Below are 17,758 nucleotides of genomic sequence, written 5' to 3'. Positions count from 1 at the left end.
CCCACAAGCGGAATGATCTGTTTTAACTCCAGAAATAGAATCAGATTGGTTATTTGAAAGCGAAGATAGATGGGTTTGCATTAGACTAGCGTGGGTATACCTGGGTTTACATACATTTAGTAATAAAGCAATAGTCTGTATTTTCAAATGTATAGAATGTGTATATCTATATATGTAACATATATACATATATATATGGAGAGAGTGAGTCTTACATGCGCTTACATATATATATATGCACGCATATCTATCTGTATATGTCCATCTATGTATAGATATCTATAATTACATATATAATAGTATGTGTTAAATAATACAACATATATTAACACATAGACATATATAAAGTAAGATTCTATCTCATGACATGAACTCAGATTCAGTTTTGTCTAAGTATCTACTGGAAATATTAGCTAGGCCTCTGATTCACTAGAACCACACTTAAAAAAATTAATTACATAATATATGCTGAGAAATGCCTAGATACGTGACAGTTAAATTAGTTTCATTTGAACACATGTAGTGTATGAAAGAAATTAATTCAATAAACATTGTGGCTCTTACCCCGCAAAAGCATATGAGTCCCAGCGAGTTCAGTTGTAATAACGAAAATTATTCATGGGCAAAAGTGTTTGCAGATCAAGGCTATATATGCAATTTGGTTGTTACATTATGCTAATTTTGGATCTACTATTTCACCATAAAATCTGACAAGGCAGAGTCATTTATGAGACATAAATATAGAGAATTGAATTATAGAGAGTCCTCTACATACATAACAAGATCAATTATTAATTAACATTCGGAGACCAAGATATGTTGCCGTAGAGAAACTACTTAAGGGCATTTATTGACGACGCTGGCCACGGGGTGGGGTCCTTTCTGTTCCCTCCATATGGGCTGCCGTGGTTTAAACACAGCGCCCCGGGAACAGCCATGCCCTGGGTACAACCTATCCATTTGCAGTTACTGCAAAGGGGAGCCCCCTTCCCCTTGTCTCCCCATCACTGTTACAGCAAGTTACTGCAGCTGGAACAAGGCAAACCCATGCATCACGTTGGCCTGTTTAAAGGAAGATATTATCTCATCCCCTGACTGCTACTGTAATTCAGGTAGAGAATTACCTTTCTGCCGATCAGATCCTGTGCTGATGCAGTTACCAGAGCTCTGCTGGCATTAATGGAGCTGTACAGATTTACATCCATGAAGGCCCCATCTCCTACACTCAAATCAGATCCAGACCAGCAGTAACCCAGCACATCAGACACGTAGGGTAGACCTCAACTAATTTAGATAATTTAAAAAATTGGGATTGAATTTGAGCATGCTATCTAGGCTTTCTCAGCAGCATCTTTTCTCCTTTGGGGACTTAGAGGGGGTAATTCATCCCACGTACCACATCATCATAGGTTCATCTCACTGAACTGTGGACACCTCCCTCTAAGCTAGTCACTCCCAGCTCTCTTCACTGTTAACAGAGGGAAACACTTTTAGGGTGCGATGAATCTGATTTATTTTGCATGTCTATTTAAAGCTGAGATGATTCCTGTCCTAGAAATGCCTGCTTGTCTTCATTGACTATGCAGGGTGACTAGCTTACATGTGGGTGATGAAAGTCATCTCACCTATGTGACAGCTTCATTAGCAACAGTGCTTACACTGAGCAAAATAAAACACAAGTACCAAATGTTAACTAAAAACAAATTTTGAACAGACTAATACTTGCATAATTAGAGATACAGATCTCAATGCAAGGCAACATTAATACTCTCCTATTCGTGCTTTCTGGACAGAGTTTTGGGGGTATGTGATTGCGTAGGAGCAAGGGACATTTCTGAACAGCAGCAAAACTTGCTCTATGTCCTGTCTTCAACAGTCTTTGCTGGAGGAAATTTTCCAAAGGACTATAAAAAAACAATTTCTGATAATCTGCCTCACACATGCAAAGTCTTTCTGACCCCTAAACAGCCAGAAATTAGCTCCAACTGTGAAACATAAAAATTAACATACCTCTACTAATGTGTTTTCACTAACTGTTATAACTCTGGAACACGAATCTATGGATGCCTCAACCTTATCTGAATCTAGACAATCAAAATATTGACCAAACAATACTTTGAAGCAATGAGTCCCCCAATCTCATGAAGAAGAATTTCCTTTAAATTAGCATTAAGTAAATGACTCAGGTTTGCGATACCCCAATCTGAGTCTTTGTGCCTGAATCACAGGAAGGGAAATGAAGACAGGATAAAATAGAGGAAATTGTTTTCCATAATGCTGCATCCACAACCTAATGTAGCCTATTGGAGACACCGGTGACTGGGTCTGCAGGTGATCAGGTCATCTCCATCTCCATTTGGCTTCATTTTGGTGAACAAAACTGTGACCTTTAAAAGCCTTGTCCCATATTTTCAATGCAGCTGCCCCTTATTCCCTTTCAGCGTTTGTGGCTACCATAGGAATAATGCACTTTCCAAGGTCGATAATAAAAACTACAAAAGGAATCAGCTCCAGATGGGTTACAAAATTGATGCCTTCACCACCACCTTGCAGGCATTAACATTAGAAAGCTTTCTCAAGAAAGAGGAGGTTGGGATAGATGAAGGAGAACACAGTGGAAAATACCAATGAAATGTAAGCATAAATGCCATTAATAAATCACAGGCCCAGCATATAACTCCACATAGTAATTCCCAGAAAGACAGTCCTAATCGATAATATATACATAACTCCTCTGAATTTGCTAATTTGTTTTTGAACAGTATGGAACCACTCCCTAATTTCAAGGCGCTGTCCAATAACTCTTTGTACTATGTAAAGTACACATTTGGACATGTTGACTTCTCTAATTAGTCTATAAATACTTGACTTTTACCCACTGCTTTGGTAAGTGTGATAATTGCTGGGGAAAGGCCAAAGCATTTATGGTCAATCAGATGATGAGAAAAGGAATATGGCCCTTTCAGTGAGTAAAATGTAAGGCATTCTGTGGCAAGGCAGAAGCTATTAGCAGGATCAATATTTCTCCTAGTACCTTAATAAATCATTATATCAAAGAACAGTTGCAGGATGAAGAAAACCTCATTCTACCAACAAGGATGCTTCCAAATCAGCAAATAAAACATCATTTAAATTACAAAGACCTAATTGGTGTACAAAGGCAAATGGCAAGCATAGAAAACAGCCCTCTGATGCTAGGCATGTAAGCATTTTGAATCATTAGTGAAGGAAGAAAAGCAGAAAGATAAAGAAACAGCTATGCTAAGAGCTCCACATGCATAATTTGCAAATTGGCAAATATGCATGAACCCACCATGCCGTAGCTGACTGATGACACCATGTTTGGTGTAGATATCACAGGTGGCAGAAGCAGAAGAGCACCTGGAAAACAGGATGGCCTTTGGTATCTTTACTACTGTACTGAAAAGAATCCCCTTGTTATTATTTGCACTGAGGCTTTTTCCTCCTCCTTAGCTAGCTAAGAAAAAGCTAAGATTTGTAAACATTAGAGTGAGGGAAGGGAAGAAATATTCTAATGGCTGCTTTCAAGCAAGGGAAAGAGCCTTTCTTCTCTCAGCAGACCCTGCACATCACTGTTTACCCGATACAGCTATCATCACACATAGCCATATAGCTCTTTTGGCCACACAACCAAGAAGGAAACTCTAAGTAGAGCTAATTGGAGTTCTGTCCAAGTAAGGATTGAGGGACCACAATCACGTACATGTCCCGCACAGTAGGTAACCCTCCTAGTTTACATATATGGCTGTGAGAAGAAGATAAGGCATGCCAAACTGCTTCATATGGTGTTGCAAACCTACTCGTTGCTGTGGAGCACACTAATGCACAGCTTGTGAACAGCCACCACTACCTTTTTTGGAAATACCAACTCACAGCACTTTTTATTTATAGCGTTACCTTTCAGTCTAATAGAGAAATGATGAAACCTAGTGGGGAAAGAGTCACCAGAGTAATAACCGCATGAGTTCCCATCAGGCGGAAAATGTAATATACTATTGTAACCAGTATTCGGCTTTATTCTTTGTTTGAGTAGTCTGGATTTAGCTCTTTACTGAGGAGTTATTATGGAAAAGCAAATGCTCTCAGTTGTCTGGTCACTACTTTTGATCCCTGTCACAGCCTTGGAAGCTTGTTCCTAATTTATTCAGAGGCGACAATTGTTGACTTTGTGAAGGAAAGTCAATTGTTGAAGGAATTTCATCGTGGAAGTCAAAGTGGGTGCTCTTCGGTTCCCTAGTTCATATTTCATAGATGCATTTATTTTTTCAAACTGTAATTTGTTCCAAAAAGTAAAGCAGATCAGTCTCTCCATAAGTTACGCCTTGAATCGGTTTGTTGGCTGATCCTTCTGTTGTAGAAAACATATCAATCCTGCTTTACAGAGCATAATATGCCAACTTTAGCAATAAGGAAACTGCTGTAGTTTATATACTTAACTGCCTATAGGCCTCCCAAGGGTTCTTCCTCTCTTCCCGGGGAGATTACATATTCTTCCCCTCATCTCATGTCCACTAACACGTATCAACATAATATCTCTGCTAGCATCCCAGGACTATTTTAAAAAGCAATTGGAAATACCCTTTTTGCCTGCATCCCAAAGTATTACTTTTTACTTGGCATGCATCAGCTTTGCAGACTGTAAACAACTCGAGGCAGGGACTACTCCTATTTGTTTATGCCCTGAGTGGCCTAAAGGCATTATCAGCTTTATTCATCAAATTATCAGCAGCAGAGGGGATCATTGTGAGCACGACCCAAACTTTAGCGATCACGTCCAATGGGATCACAGAGGGAAGGCTAATGGAGTCCGTGCGCCCTTTCAATTCTATTATCACAAACCTCTTTTTTCCCAGTGCAGTAAAAAGATGCACTAACTCTTCAAACAAATATCCAAGAGCTATTGGGATGGTAGTAAATGGATTCAGCAAAGATTCAGGATTTTCTTATTCTAGTCAGCCTGAACAATTAATTAACAGCCTCCTTGTTTGTCATTAATTTTGTTGCCATAGTAGCCTCTATGAATGGTTTCTAACAAACAAGGAAGATTTATCTTTCTCACTCTAAATCGATCAGAAAACTAATGATTTCACATTCATTTTTGTTTCATAATGACAGGTAAAGCACAGTGAATCATTACAACAGGGTCTTCTGAGAAGGATAAGGTGTCAGTTATCTTAAAAAGCAATCTTAAAAAGCAGATCCAGAGATTAAAAGGGAACTGCCACTTCTATGCAAACAAAAATACAGGCTCCAAAAGGAATACTAAAAAATGACAACAATTTATAAATAATAAATAGAAAAAAGTTTCTAGATTTGTTTTAATTCCAATTAAGCATATTTTGCTTGGATATAAATACTTCCATGCACTACTTTTTGCTCCAAATTCACAGCTGGTGAGAGACCAAGGAGGAAAAACATTGTAAGAGAATTTCCTAAAGAACAGAGTTAAAATGAATTAGTTGAAACAGAGGAATTTTTCATCCACTTTAAGTTACTTGGACTGTAAAGAGAACAGCAGCCCGCAAGGGAGAAGGGAGGTGGAAGTACAAGTCTGCAAACTAAATGCAGACTAAGTTCTGGCCATCATCATGTGCTAGGGGTTTGGACATGTTTAGAGAACTGCAGGCTGCAACCTGCAAATTGGATCAATATGTTTCTTGCCTGATAAATTCCAGGAGGGAGATAATGGGTCCATTATTGGAAAAGATTGTTGTTGCCTTTCTTTTAGAGGACAAGGTGACAGATTCTCTTAAAGCAGCAACTGCTCTTTGCTTCTTCACAAAACCATGCTTTGAAAACAAGAGTCATTTCAAATCTTGTCCAATCTATAATCTGTCTCAGATGGAGTGGGGAGCAGGGAAGAGTTAGAGCGTGGCAACGTAGCCAAACTACTCAGACTTCCTTGATTAAGAAGCTAGTAATAATCCCAGGTACAAAATGCTCTAGTCACATCGGTCAACTCTTTCCACCAAGGAAAACAAGGAACTTATATTCCTCATTATATTAGTCATTTCCTACAGCCAAACCCAAATGTCCTTGTATATTTTCTTATACTATTGATACCCAAAGTAATTGACTCAGCTACAGACCATAGCACAGTTAAATCTTATTGAGATCAAATTGTTTTGTTCTTTACCTCACCTCTTGACAGACCTAAAGGGCAAGGTTTTGGCCATCTCCCATACTGCCCAAGGAATATGAACACCAAAGTGCTGGGGAGATCATGCAACAATAAAAGCTGTGCTGCCACAAATACAGAATGACATCAAGAACATGCAAAATTCCCGATTTTTTAGTAAAAATGTTTCCAATAGTTTACACATACACTTTTTTATTGTTCAATTTGGGGCTGATACAGCAGTTTCTTGCCTGGGACAGGGTCCTATAAGCTACCCAGACTGTGGAGATAAAACATGTAGAAATAAGGGGACTAGCGAGCAGGGATTTGCCTCTGTGATAACAGCACTGCAGTGAGGGATATAAAGCCCTAGATGTTGGTGAGCAGACCAGGGCCTTGTTCCTGACCCATTCCCCCTTCCACCACATTCCCTCAGATGCCTCAGTTCAAGCATTTGCCTGGCCATGCCCAAAACCATACTAGGGTCATTAAAAAAAAAAAAAAGACCATTTAAAAAAAATAGTTCTTTTAACACGAATCATTTCTCAAATCCAATTCAGGAAGAATCTGCTGAGCCACTAAGCTCAGCCGAAGGGAGGGTAACCTCTGGTGATGAGTGTGGAAATGAGAGCTTGAAGGCAGTATGCTCTGAGATCAGATCTGTATAATATAGTATCAAAATAATAAAAAAATGCAGCCTAAGAGCAAAGAGCAGGTATGATTTTCATTCTCTCCGGTTATTTTTAACTGAACGTCTGCCTGTCCATCTATTACACCTTTACTGGCAGAGCTGGGGCAGTAGCAAATTTGAACCCACTTTCAAGCCAGCGTAGAAGTTGGAGAGAAGTCACAAGAGGTAATTTCATTACTAGAAGTTTAATGAAAACCAGCAGCCGGATGGCGAAGCAGCACACAAATTGCTGCCTACGGAGAGGAAGGCAGGCAGAGCAGCCAGCATAAACTCTGCCTGGGAAAAGCCAATGGGCAGGTGTGGGCAGACCTGCCGGCTGGCATGGATGTGCCTCCACAGCACGGGCTGTCCCTTGCCTGCAGGGACATGAGTGGGAGCCGGGAAACTGAGGTGGGAATTTTAGGGGACAGGAGACATTGATCTGTTAAAAGAGGCTTCTCCACTGCTCACAGAGTAATTTGTTTCTAGGGATCTGTTGTGGTTTAAGTGTTGGGCAAAGCCTACCACAGCACGTGCCTGCATGGTCTGGGTGTTGACACCAGCTGGCTGGGCCCCCACCGAGCAAATTCAGGATTGTTCTGCTCAGGGTCGGAGGCAACTGGAAGCCACATAAACTTAGTAGCAGTACTGAGGCCAAGTTAACTGCACTGAGTCAGAGCTAATAAACACTGCCAATCACGGCAATTATTAGCTTGTACTCAGCATCATGCTAACTGTGCTACACAGCTTCTGGTTGGCTTGGAAAATGGGCAGAGGGAACTCCTATCTACTAGTAGAGAGCTGTGTAGATGTAAACCCTTATCTGTAGGTCTGTGGACTCTCACTAAGCACCTGAATCCTCCTGAACTGAAGTATGAACCAAGCATTTAAAATCTTTTGGGAAATTTTGCAGAAGGGAGTACAGAAGGAGAACTAGGGGAGTGAGGAATGGACTCTGGACCAAGGCCATAGGCTGCTGAGTTACAGCTCTCTACTGGGAGTGCCAGACAAGAAGTCCGTAGCCCGAGCTTATGCCTGGAGGGGAGGGGCTGGGATTGCAGAGCAGAGTCCAGGTTTGATGTAGGCTCCATAGTCTTAAGCACATCATGCGTTCAGCGGTGAGACTGTCAGCAGTCCAGTGAATGCTCAGCACGTGCAGTGAAATGACTTCAAAGAAGCAAACAAAATGCTGTCATAAAGGACACCCATGTAGACTTGTGGGGTTTTTATTATAACTTAAAGACCTTAAAATAGCATGTTGCATTTGGCTATCAAACGCTGACTTTTTTCTGAAAGCCTGTCCTATGGCACTGCAAGCTGCCTGCTGGCTGTATGGCTCTTGACAAACTTCCCAACAGAAATCTCAACTCAGTTGAACCTACAGACGGAGCTACAGAGGTGGAAAAATCAAAGATGCATTAATGGAGGAAGGACTGCGGGACTGACCGTTACAAAATCTGGAGGCAAAGGTCTCCAGCATTAAAGGGGAATGCTCCTGGATGGATTAGAGGCTCAAAATGTTCCATGTCCCAGAACAAGAGGACAACCAGCTCTCTCTGTATATCTACACTTCATTGGGACCAGATAGTGCATTTGATTGATCTCACTCATGTGTGAATGACATGAGAATCTGACAGCAAGTGGTCTGCAGAACTTTGGCCAGGATTTCTAAGACATTGCTGAATAGTTCACACACACTAAAAAAAAACAGCAAAAAAGAAGGAATATTTGATAACAGTATTAGAGCTCGTTGCAGAAGATGCTATGTCTTTAACCTGTTACTCTGTAATCATCTCCTTTCCCTTCTCCCCTTGTTTCTTTGCCACCTCAAAAGAGTAAAAAGGCTGTGTGAAGAGAGAATACTAAAATATGGGACACCTGGGATGTTTTCATGAAGTGAAGGAAACACAGAACATTGTGATTCACTACATAAGTGAATTGGTGGCCTTCAAACATTGAAAGAACAGCGTTATGAAGAAATTAAGTCTCCTCTAAGCAAAACATATGACGGCAGTCAATTTTATGAACAAGGTGCCATATTTCAGACTCAGCCCTCTCCTGGATTTTATATATGACCTTTGCTTTCAAGACCATTGGTCCCTCTGAAAACTTTTCCTTTATTCTCTTTGGTGCTGGTTCCTTGTCATTAATTAGATCAAGTCAGGTTTCCACCGAGACTGTAAGAATAGGGACATCTGTGTGTTACCTGTCAAGTACTGCCATAACTGTCTTCAACTGCTCTTGTAAGTCTAGTTCCTTTGTGGAGTCCCATATTATGAAAATTGTACCCTGTCTTTCAAAGCCCTTCCTCTAGCCTGTGTAACATTGCAATGTACTTTTGGTAGGGGGATGTAAAAGTAGAAAACCTTCCTAAGAAAACCAGTAAGCGCAATAGTAAGAATACCACTATTAGCAATGGCGAGAAGAATGAGTTGGTTTGCTACTCAATGGGAGGAAAAGCTGTTTGAAGGATCAGCTGTGATCAGAAAGCCACAACAGTTAACACTGAAGACAAAGGAGTAGAAATTCAGGTCATAATAGGAAAAAGTAGATTAGAGAGAACTGAGATAAGTTACAATTTTTCAAATTCGCTGGGCCTTATGAATTTCACCCTAGAATACGTAAATAACGGACTGAGGGAATCTTAGAGCTGCTGGCAATTACCTTTGAGAGGTGAGGTCAGAAACAGTCAACTCAGGAAACACTCAACGGGAAATAACCAAATAGATTTAGTCTTGCTAAGAAGGATCTGAGGTTATCCAGTGGATCACAAGCTTCAACAGAGTCGCTGTCACATATGTCAGAATGTCAGATTGGAAATATAAAGGAGAATGTTATCTACAAGACACATGAGGGAATTCTCCTTTATTACTTCACTTTGGAAAGACTTGAACCATAACCTTAAGTGCAGTGTTGGATGTCATGTTTTAAAGAGGATGTGACCAATTGACAGTGGGTACTCTACAAAACATGACGAAAAATTGAAGGAATAAATTGTTGTTTAATGTAAAGAAGACAAGACTTGGGGGAAACATGACAAAAGACCCTGAAAATATTAAAGATGGTTGCAAGGAAAAAGGGAATAACCCATTCTTGTTCATTGCAGGTAGGACAGAAGTAACTTGCTGGTTAAGAAAAGAAAAAAAGCAATTTTCTAACGGTAAGGAAAACTAGGCCTTGGAATGAATTGCCCAAAGAATCTCCATCAGTGGAGGCCCTCAGAAATGGGTCAGCCACAGCTCTGATGGGAAGAGTGTCAGTACAGCTGATGCAGCTGCAGGGCCCTCAAGCTACTTGTTAATTTTCTATGATTCTAGGAAAAAAACCCATGTGGCTAGTTAGCTGGAGAATAATTTTTTGAGTTCTAGGATATTTTGGGCAATAGTATGTTTTACCTTTTCCTTGGTTAATTTTTAATAGTGTTCTGAAAGCTCAAAGTTAAAGAGTGGCTTTAACCAAGGTATTCTTTCATCTTTCTACTTTCATTTCTGCTGTTTGAGCAAACTGCCTGGTCAAGCTTTCCTCTGATTCTTATAAAGCCTCTTGAACACAATATTCAGTGGTCTTTTTTTTTTTTTTCCCAAATGTGGGATCGATGTCATTAAGTAGGAACACATTATTTCCTGAATGGTTGCCTACAGCCATTATTGGATCATTTCTTCTACAGAGTCAACCAACTCATATTAATGTTGATGTGGTTTCCTTTAAGTTTTGCCTTTTTTTTTTTTCACTTGTGGCATTTAATAATCAATTTCTCTATATTTTCCCTTTTCTGAAATGATAATTGACCCTAGAAATCTGAGTCATTTTGGAGCAGTATATTTTAGGACTCTCAATCCCAAAGTGCTATGTGTGCTACACTTCAGCCTGGAAAGAAGGCTGAAACTTTATCAAAATGAAGGCTTTGCCTTACTATTACTTATGATATTGATTGAAATTCACTCAGTTTTGAGTTCTGAAGATGAACAAAGGTGTCTCCTGAATTAAGCTGGTGTCAAAGTGTTTTTACGAGGCTGGCAACAAGGACCTGAATAATCATCACAGGCAGCTTCTAATGGTGATTGCATTGCAAATATATTCATTGCAGGATCAAACTCACCATCATTCAGAAATAGTGTGGCCAGCAGGACTAGGGAAGTGATTGTCCCCCCGTACTAGGCACTGGTGAGGCCACACCTTGAATACTGTGTTCAGTTTGAGGCCCCTCACTACAAGAAAGACATTGAGGTGCTGGAGCATGTCCAAAGAAGGGCAACGAAGCTGGTGAAGGGTCTAGAACACAAGTCTTATGAGGAGCGGCTGAGGGAACTGGGGTTGTTTAGCCTGGAGAAAAGGAGACTCAGGGGAGACCTTATCGCTCTCTGTGACTGCCTGAAAGGAAGCTGTAGCAAGGTGGGTGTCGGTCTCTTCTCCCAGGTAACAAGTGATAGGACAAGAGGAAATGGCCTCAAGTTGTGCCAGGGGAGGTTTAGATTGGATATTAGGAAAAATGTCTTCACCGAAAGGGTTGTCAAGCATTGGAACAGGCTGCCCAGTGAAGTGGTTGAGTCACCATCCCTGGAGGTATTTAAAAGACGTGTAGACATGGTGTTTAGGGACCTGGTTTAGTGGTGGACTTGGCAGTGTTAGGTTAACAGTTGGACTTGAGGATCTTAAAGGTCCTTTCCAACCTAAATGATTCTATGATTCTATGATTCTCTCTCATGTACACAAATCCAAAAAAAATCCTTTAATGTTTACTATTTCAACTAGTAGCCTTTCTGCATACTTCAGCTAAAAAGCAGGAGAGAAAGGACATAAACCTGCCAACATTGTGCTGGGCTGTGGTGGAAAAAAGAAAGGATTTTTTTTGGTAACTGTTCATTTTGGCTGGCGCTTGGTCATCTGAACACACTCCTTGTTTTTTTAAGTAACAAGGTCTGCAAGTTTCACTGCTGTTTCTGGAGACTTGGATAGTAGCAGTGACAGTGGATTTCTCCTTCTCTCAACTGGAGAAGATGTTTTAACTGCCTTTCAGAAATTAAATCAATTCATATCTTTCTGTCTATGGCAACAGACTCTCACTGGAGCTGTGGCTTGCGACTTTTATCTTGTTGTGACACCTGCTTTGGTCAAGGGGATTACTGCTTATTCCTCCTGGAAAGTGTCAATACTGATGATGTTCAGTTGAGCAGCTGTCCTCCCTCTTGTATTATTATTATTCACGATGTGTGATTGATTCTTCTGAGGGTCTTAGTGATAGAAAACTTAGCAGTTCTTTGCTGTCTTTCTTTTAAAGGGACCTGAATGGACAATTATTGTTTCTGAAATGTGCTACAGCCACCATTTCACCTCATCTATTGTTCAGATATCTCTGTGCAGCCAGAATGTGGGCAATGAAAAGGTGCAAGATGTGTCATTATCCATACGCTGAGAGCTATCAGTTGCACACTTATTGTCTCTCCAACAATGTCATTCATTACCTAGTATCATACTGAGAAGAGTTTAAAGGACTGAAGAGAGAGAAGACACTAGCAGTGATTCCACCAAGACAAAACCGAGGCACAATATGGATTGAAGTAATTTTAATTGAGGGAATACTTCCATAATTCATTATCAAGCTTCTAAATTCTGGCCTTATTTTACATAATTTGTGTCCATCTGAAAGTCATATTGACTATATTCAGCTTCTTAACACTGGCACTTGAGTCAAGAAGTTAACAATACATGGAGGGATGCAGGTACATGGGAGGAAGACAGAAAAAAAGGTTTTGGAATGGGACCTACCAGATCTGCAAATGCTTATTCTGAAAAATAGATAAACAAATGAAATCAGCTACAATGTAAAGTCATTTTTCCTTCTACTATTTGACAGATTATCATAAAGAAAGTTATGTCTAACTGTTCTCTATCTTCACTATAAATAAGACACCAAATGGCTTCCTATGGAGAAAATAAAGCATAACTTGGATTTTAGAAATACCCCTTAAGTGTTGTGTAGCTCTGGAAGAGACTACACGGGGTGGCACTGAAATCTTCCTCATTGGAAGATTAGATAAACATCTCTCACAGATTATCTAGACATCTTTGCTCTTGTTGGTAACACAGGCAACTGAGCCAAATTATCTTTGGTGTCCCTAACATGTTCTTGACTGTTGACACTAAAGATCTCCCTTCTTTTTATGTAATGCCCCAGGAGTTAAGAAAGATCAGCAAAGATCATTATTTATGCCACTTGGAAACAGAGGATGATGGGCACTGGAGTAAAGCTAGTAAAGAGCCTTACTCCTGATCTACGGACACTTTGCGTAGTTTGCAGAAGTTTCTCAACCATTTTCCCATTCTTCTGGGAAGTAGCTATGATTAAACAACAGGGAGGTATTTAAGGATGCTTCTGGGCTGTTCCTCGAGCAGTGGAAGCACTCGTCATCATTCCTAGAAATTCCTTGGAAACAACTCAAAACATAAAAGCCAATGGAAGGTCAACCTGCTGTCTGGGTTGGTTGCTTTGTTTTCCCTGCATCCATATTAATTTCAGTCTCTTGCAGAACTCCTGCTCTAACCACAGCCCTTACTCAGGTGAGAAAATTGTAATTTTATTTTTTCTAATAATCACTTGCTCCTTGTCTTGCTGTGGGTAATAAAAAGACAGAGTTGGATGGTCACAGACCCTCTGAACCATCATTCAAAAACAAAAAATGCATATATGTGTTTATATTAGCTCGCACATACAACCCATGATTTGGACACGATAGCCTTTACAAACTCACAGTCTTGTTTTAATTTCTATTCTAATAAAATGCAACTGTCCCTCCATGGCAGCTTTGTGAGATTTACTTCCCCCATCCTCCTATTTTATTCTGCCACATTTCCTTTGAGCATCTAGCTTACAGATTTTCTCCAGCTACCAGGCTATTTGGTTTCCATCTGTTCAATAATTCAAATATATGCATCAAATGCACACATGGCACATTTCCAGGTAGTAACATCCCTTTTCCTTTCTGCCTTTTCATAGCCAGGTTATTTGCATATAAGGTGCACAAAGATAACACGCTCCTTCACGGTTCTGGTTTATGCATCAGCTCCCCCTGCTTCCTCTTTGGAGACCTCCATGCATCTCATGCGAGCAGCCACTTCATTGCCCTCGCAGCCTCTGGCAGGACAGCTGAGCCCTGAGCAAAGCCCGGTGGCATCGCGGGTTGGGCCTCTCTGGCAGCATGCCTTTAAGGCAGGCATGTGTATCTAATACAGCGGCAGCAGGGCTCTCCAAGTCCACCTGCAGCGCTGGTACGGAGATCAAAGGTATGGTTGCCATGCTTACATGCTCACGTGGAAAAGTGCTCTCCCTAGGCTCTTCCCCTCTTTTCTCCCTCCCCACCATGACTTTTGACAGATGATTGGTATTTTGCCAGTTGTGTTTTCATTACTGAAGAAGCAGCAAGACAGTGGAGTAGCACTCCCTCCACCAAAGCCCCGCTAGGAGCCAGCCCCAGCCAGCCATGTGCCCAGGAGGCTGTAACAGGAGGACAGGGCAGAGGAGCCCAGCCCCAGGAGACAGGAGCTTCCCATCCCATGAGGCAGCCATGAACTGTTTTCACTGCCTTTGTTTTTCTCTGCTCCCCCTAAAACCAAGACACTTGTTTCACCATAGCGATGCTAAGGGCAAAGGTTTGAGGAGACCCCGAAAGGAGTTTGGAGAGATGCATCATTTAGTGACCCCAATAGAAAAATTTAAGAAACTCCAGCAATAAATGAATAAAACTCCAACAAAGCAAGAACAAGTAACAAAGATGTCAGGGAAAAGGAGGCTTCTCTGGAGAATGGGCAAGGGATTGTAGGGAGGAAATAAAAGAGAGATTAAGAAAACAAGAGCTGTGCAAGAGGAGGGGATACTTATGAGGAAAAAAAGTGCATGAAATTTGCAGTGAAAGACATTGGATAAATGGAAAAAGCTGACCTGGATTAAACTAATTATTTGGCTAGATCAGTATCCTGTTTTCCTTCAATGTCAATACCAGATGCCACAGAGAAGTGGTACAAGAGGTACCTACACAGCTGCAGAAGAATCTTCACCCAAATCCCAGGCTGAGGATCAGTGAGTTCAGCCTTCAGTCAGGCAACTGCTGTGTAATTGCTTTATAACTGTGTAATATGAAAAATATATCTGTGATGGCATTCTTATTGATGTAAATATCTATTTCTTGCAAAGGTTCAATGCAATACCTTTTGATAATTCCTTCGGGCAATACTTTCCAAGGGGAAATTACACCTTCTATCTCCTTTTCAGTAGAAATGTCTTGCCTGTTAATTTAATTGGTTTTCCTTTGCTTCTGCATTATAATGAAGGTGCAGCACAGCCATACCCAAACTATTTTATGCCACTTAGTGTACACATATCTAATATGTACATATATCAAACTAATATCGTATTTATCCTCCTTTTAAACAACACAATACTAATTTGTATGTATATCACAAAGCCATTATTCTTCAGGAATCAGACTTGTGAACAAGGAAACTTTTAAAACGTGTTTTAGACAAATGACTTGCCTAAGCTTTCTCTGCACAGCAGCTGTTGGCTGCATTTGTATCAAATTCAGTAGGACACAGGCCCAACCACACTTTGCTTCGGCAAATTTAGCAGTAGCTCTTGGAAGTCTTTGGTGAGCCGTGATTCAAACAACGCCCATAGACAGGTCTGGAAAGGAAGATTTTATAAAGCTGCTGCTGCTAGTAAAGGATTTACAACCCAAATGCCAACATGTGCAACAAGTTTTCTCCCTTTATCCTAAATGTCTTTCAGTGTTTGCATTTCTTCCCCCCCCGCCCCGCCCCCGCCAAAGAAAAACACAAATTTTGCCCTAAGGGATATCATCATTAAAGAAAGAAACATTGCAGTCAAAGCTTTAGCATGACAGAGATCATTCAACGGTTGTGCAATTACTCTGAAAAGCTACTTATTTTTGAACACAGAGCTTTCACTCAACACAGGCCCGAGGCATCATGATCAGATCTGTATCCATCTGCAGTATCTCAACCAGTCTGACCTAGGGCTTTTGCTCATTACAGAAGCTGTAGCCTTGTGTGAGGTTTACATCTAGGTTCAAAGAGTTTCTAAAGCATTTTGGAGCTGGGTTGGCTTTAAAAGCTATTACCAAATCATAATAATTTCCAAGAATGAATTAAAAGCTGTTTTGGATACCTCTCATCCCCTAAATCCACCTGGTTTTGTTTTTGTTTAAGGTTTACAAGCCGCTTTCCCTACAGAATTCCTACAGACTAATGGAATAGCAAGTGACTACAGAGGCAACAAGGAAAGCAATAATACCCAAAGTGCTCTCAGGTAAACCAAGCGAATAAAATAGAGCATATTCCAAACATGAACATTTTTGAGAATTATTATTTAGGGCCAGATACAACTCCCACAGACCCTGAGTGTGATCCGATAGCAGGGTATGACCACCTAGATGGAAAAGTTGATTCCCATTGGTTTTTCTGAGCAGATTTCTATAAAAATGCTGTTCAGTACTACCTTTGAAAGCAGTAAGAAATCAAATTTGTGTCTGTTATATAGCTGTGTAGAAAAACATATTGAAATGCAGAGGAGTGTTTTCTACCCTCTAAATCATTGCGATCTCAGGCCACTGTGCTTATAACACTATCGTTCTGGCTGACAAGGACATAGCATTAGCTACAGGCTCCTCACCGCTCCTTGCCATGCTGACGCTACAGGAGTCAAGCCATTATTATTCTGCTCTTTTTACAGTCTCTTAAATATCAACTTTTTTTTTTTTTTATTATTTTCTTAAACTTTCCCTGAACCTGAGCTCCTCCTGACCCGAAAGCCCCAGTAATTCTGCTGACTCTTTGCTAAGTGCGCTTCTCGAAACATCCACAGCTATAGCTGTGGGACAGCCGCTCACATATTAGCAACCTGGGTGGGAGCAATCGATTGCAGGGCCTTTTAGGGTAATGCAGTTTCAACACATACTGAAAGACATAGTGGTGAGGTGAAAATGACTTACAGGCCCAATTTCTTTCTGCAGTTCAACTCTATAAACTGCAATAATTCACTTCAAAGGGAAGACGAATGGGTTACTCTACATTTATACAACAGCAATAGAACAGAGTTATGTCCTAAACATTTTGCGAGAAACAAAAATAATTTTTCACAACACTTGCTCCAGAATAAAATTAGATTTTAATTCGGTTTGCATGCATTTGAGATAAAAAAGATAAAAAGTCGGTACAGGAATCTACATGCTGAAATAGTCAGAATGCAATAGAGTTTACAGACCTGTACGAAGGAAGGTAACTTCTCAGCGGCCCCATCACGGTATTTCCAAAGGAACGTTACAAATTCTCATGGCCAATCCTGCAAGGAGTGGAAAAAATAGTTAAAACTAGAGAGTTTCCAAAGGAAAAGCAAATAAGATCAGCTGTCTCCTTGGATACGCAATGCTAAAAGTCAGTGTAGAATTGGTTTAGAGGATGTTAAACATTTTAAACTACGGAAGCAGCAAGATCATAACAATTATTTAAATATAACAAAGTCCAAGTTAAATAAAATACCAAATGGTAAGTTGTTTTTAAAGACATGTTATTGAAAACAGTCTTGATAAAAATGCAATGAATATGTGGGACTGGATTGGAAAGAAAAGAAAAAAGAGAGAATACTGCACCAATTTATATTCCCTTTGAACTGTCTGTAATACAGACCTTAAAGTGCATTTTCAAACATATAGCATATCAAAGAAGCAGACATTTATTTCTAGCCATGGCACTTCTAGGCTTTTGGTAAATGAAACCAGAAATAGTCTAGTGGAACTGTGCTGTGTGACAAAGCATGTACTGATGTGTTCTGCCCAACATCAGTAAACAATTGTTTTTTCCTTTAACCGAAGGAAAGAATTTCAGCAGTAAACAAATGCCTTGCGTCTTGCATGAATTGTTCAACAGAGTCAAAGTAA

The 17,758-nt window shown here is 40.4% G+C and overlaps 1 protein-coding gene across 1 annotated transcript in view; it reads right to left on the bottom strand.

Moving 5' to 3' along the window:
• The window catches only part of ENOX1 (ecto-NOX disulfide-thiol exchanger 1), a 371,798-nt gene that overhangs the window by 238,163 nt on the left and 115,877 nt on the right, over positions 1 to 17,758 (bottom strand). Inside the window, exon 3 of the mRNA XM_050897187.1 lies at positions 17,086 to 17,163. The gene's annotated coding sequence lies outside the window, so the exon portion shown is untranslated. The remainder of the gene's footprint in view (positions 1 to 17,085; positions 17,164 to 17,758) is intronic.

The sequence above is a fragment of the Gymnogyps californianus genome, chromosome 1 (assembly GCF_018139145.2).
Source record: "Gymnogyps californianus isolate 813 chromosome 1, ASM1813914v2, whole genome shotgun sequence".
Taxonomy (NCBI): Eukaryota; Metazoa; Chordata; class Aves; order Accipitriformes; family Cathartidae; genus Gymnogyps; species Gymnogyps californianus.
Note: the sequence above shows the minus strand (reverse complement) of the source record. Positions and strands in the feature narration are given on the sequence as shown.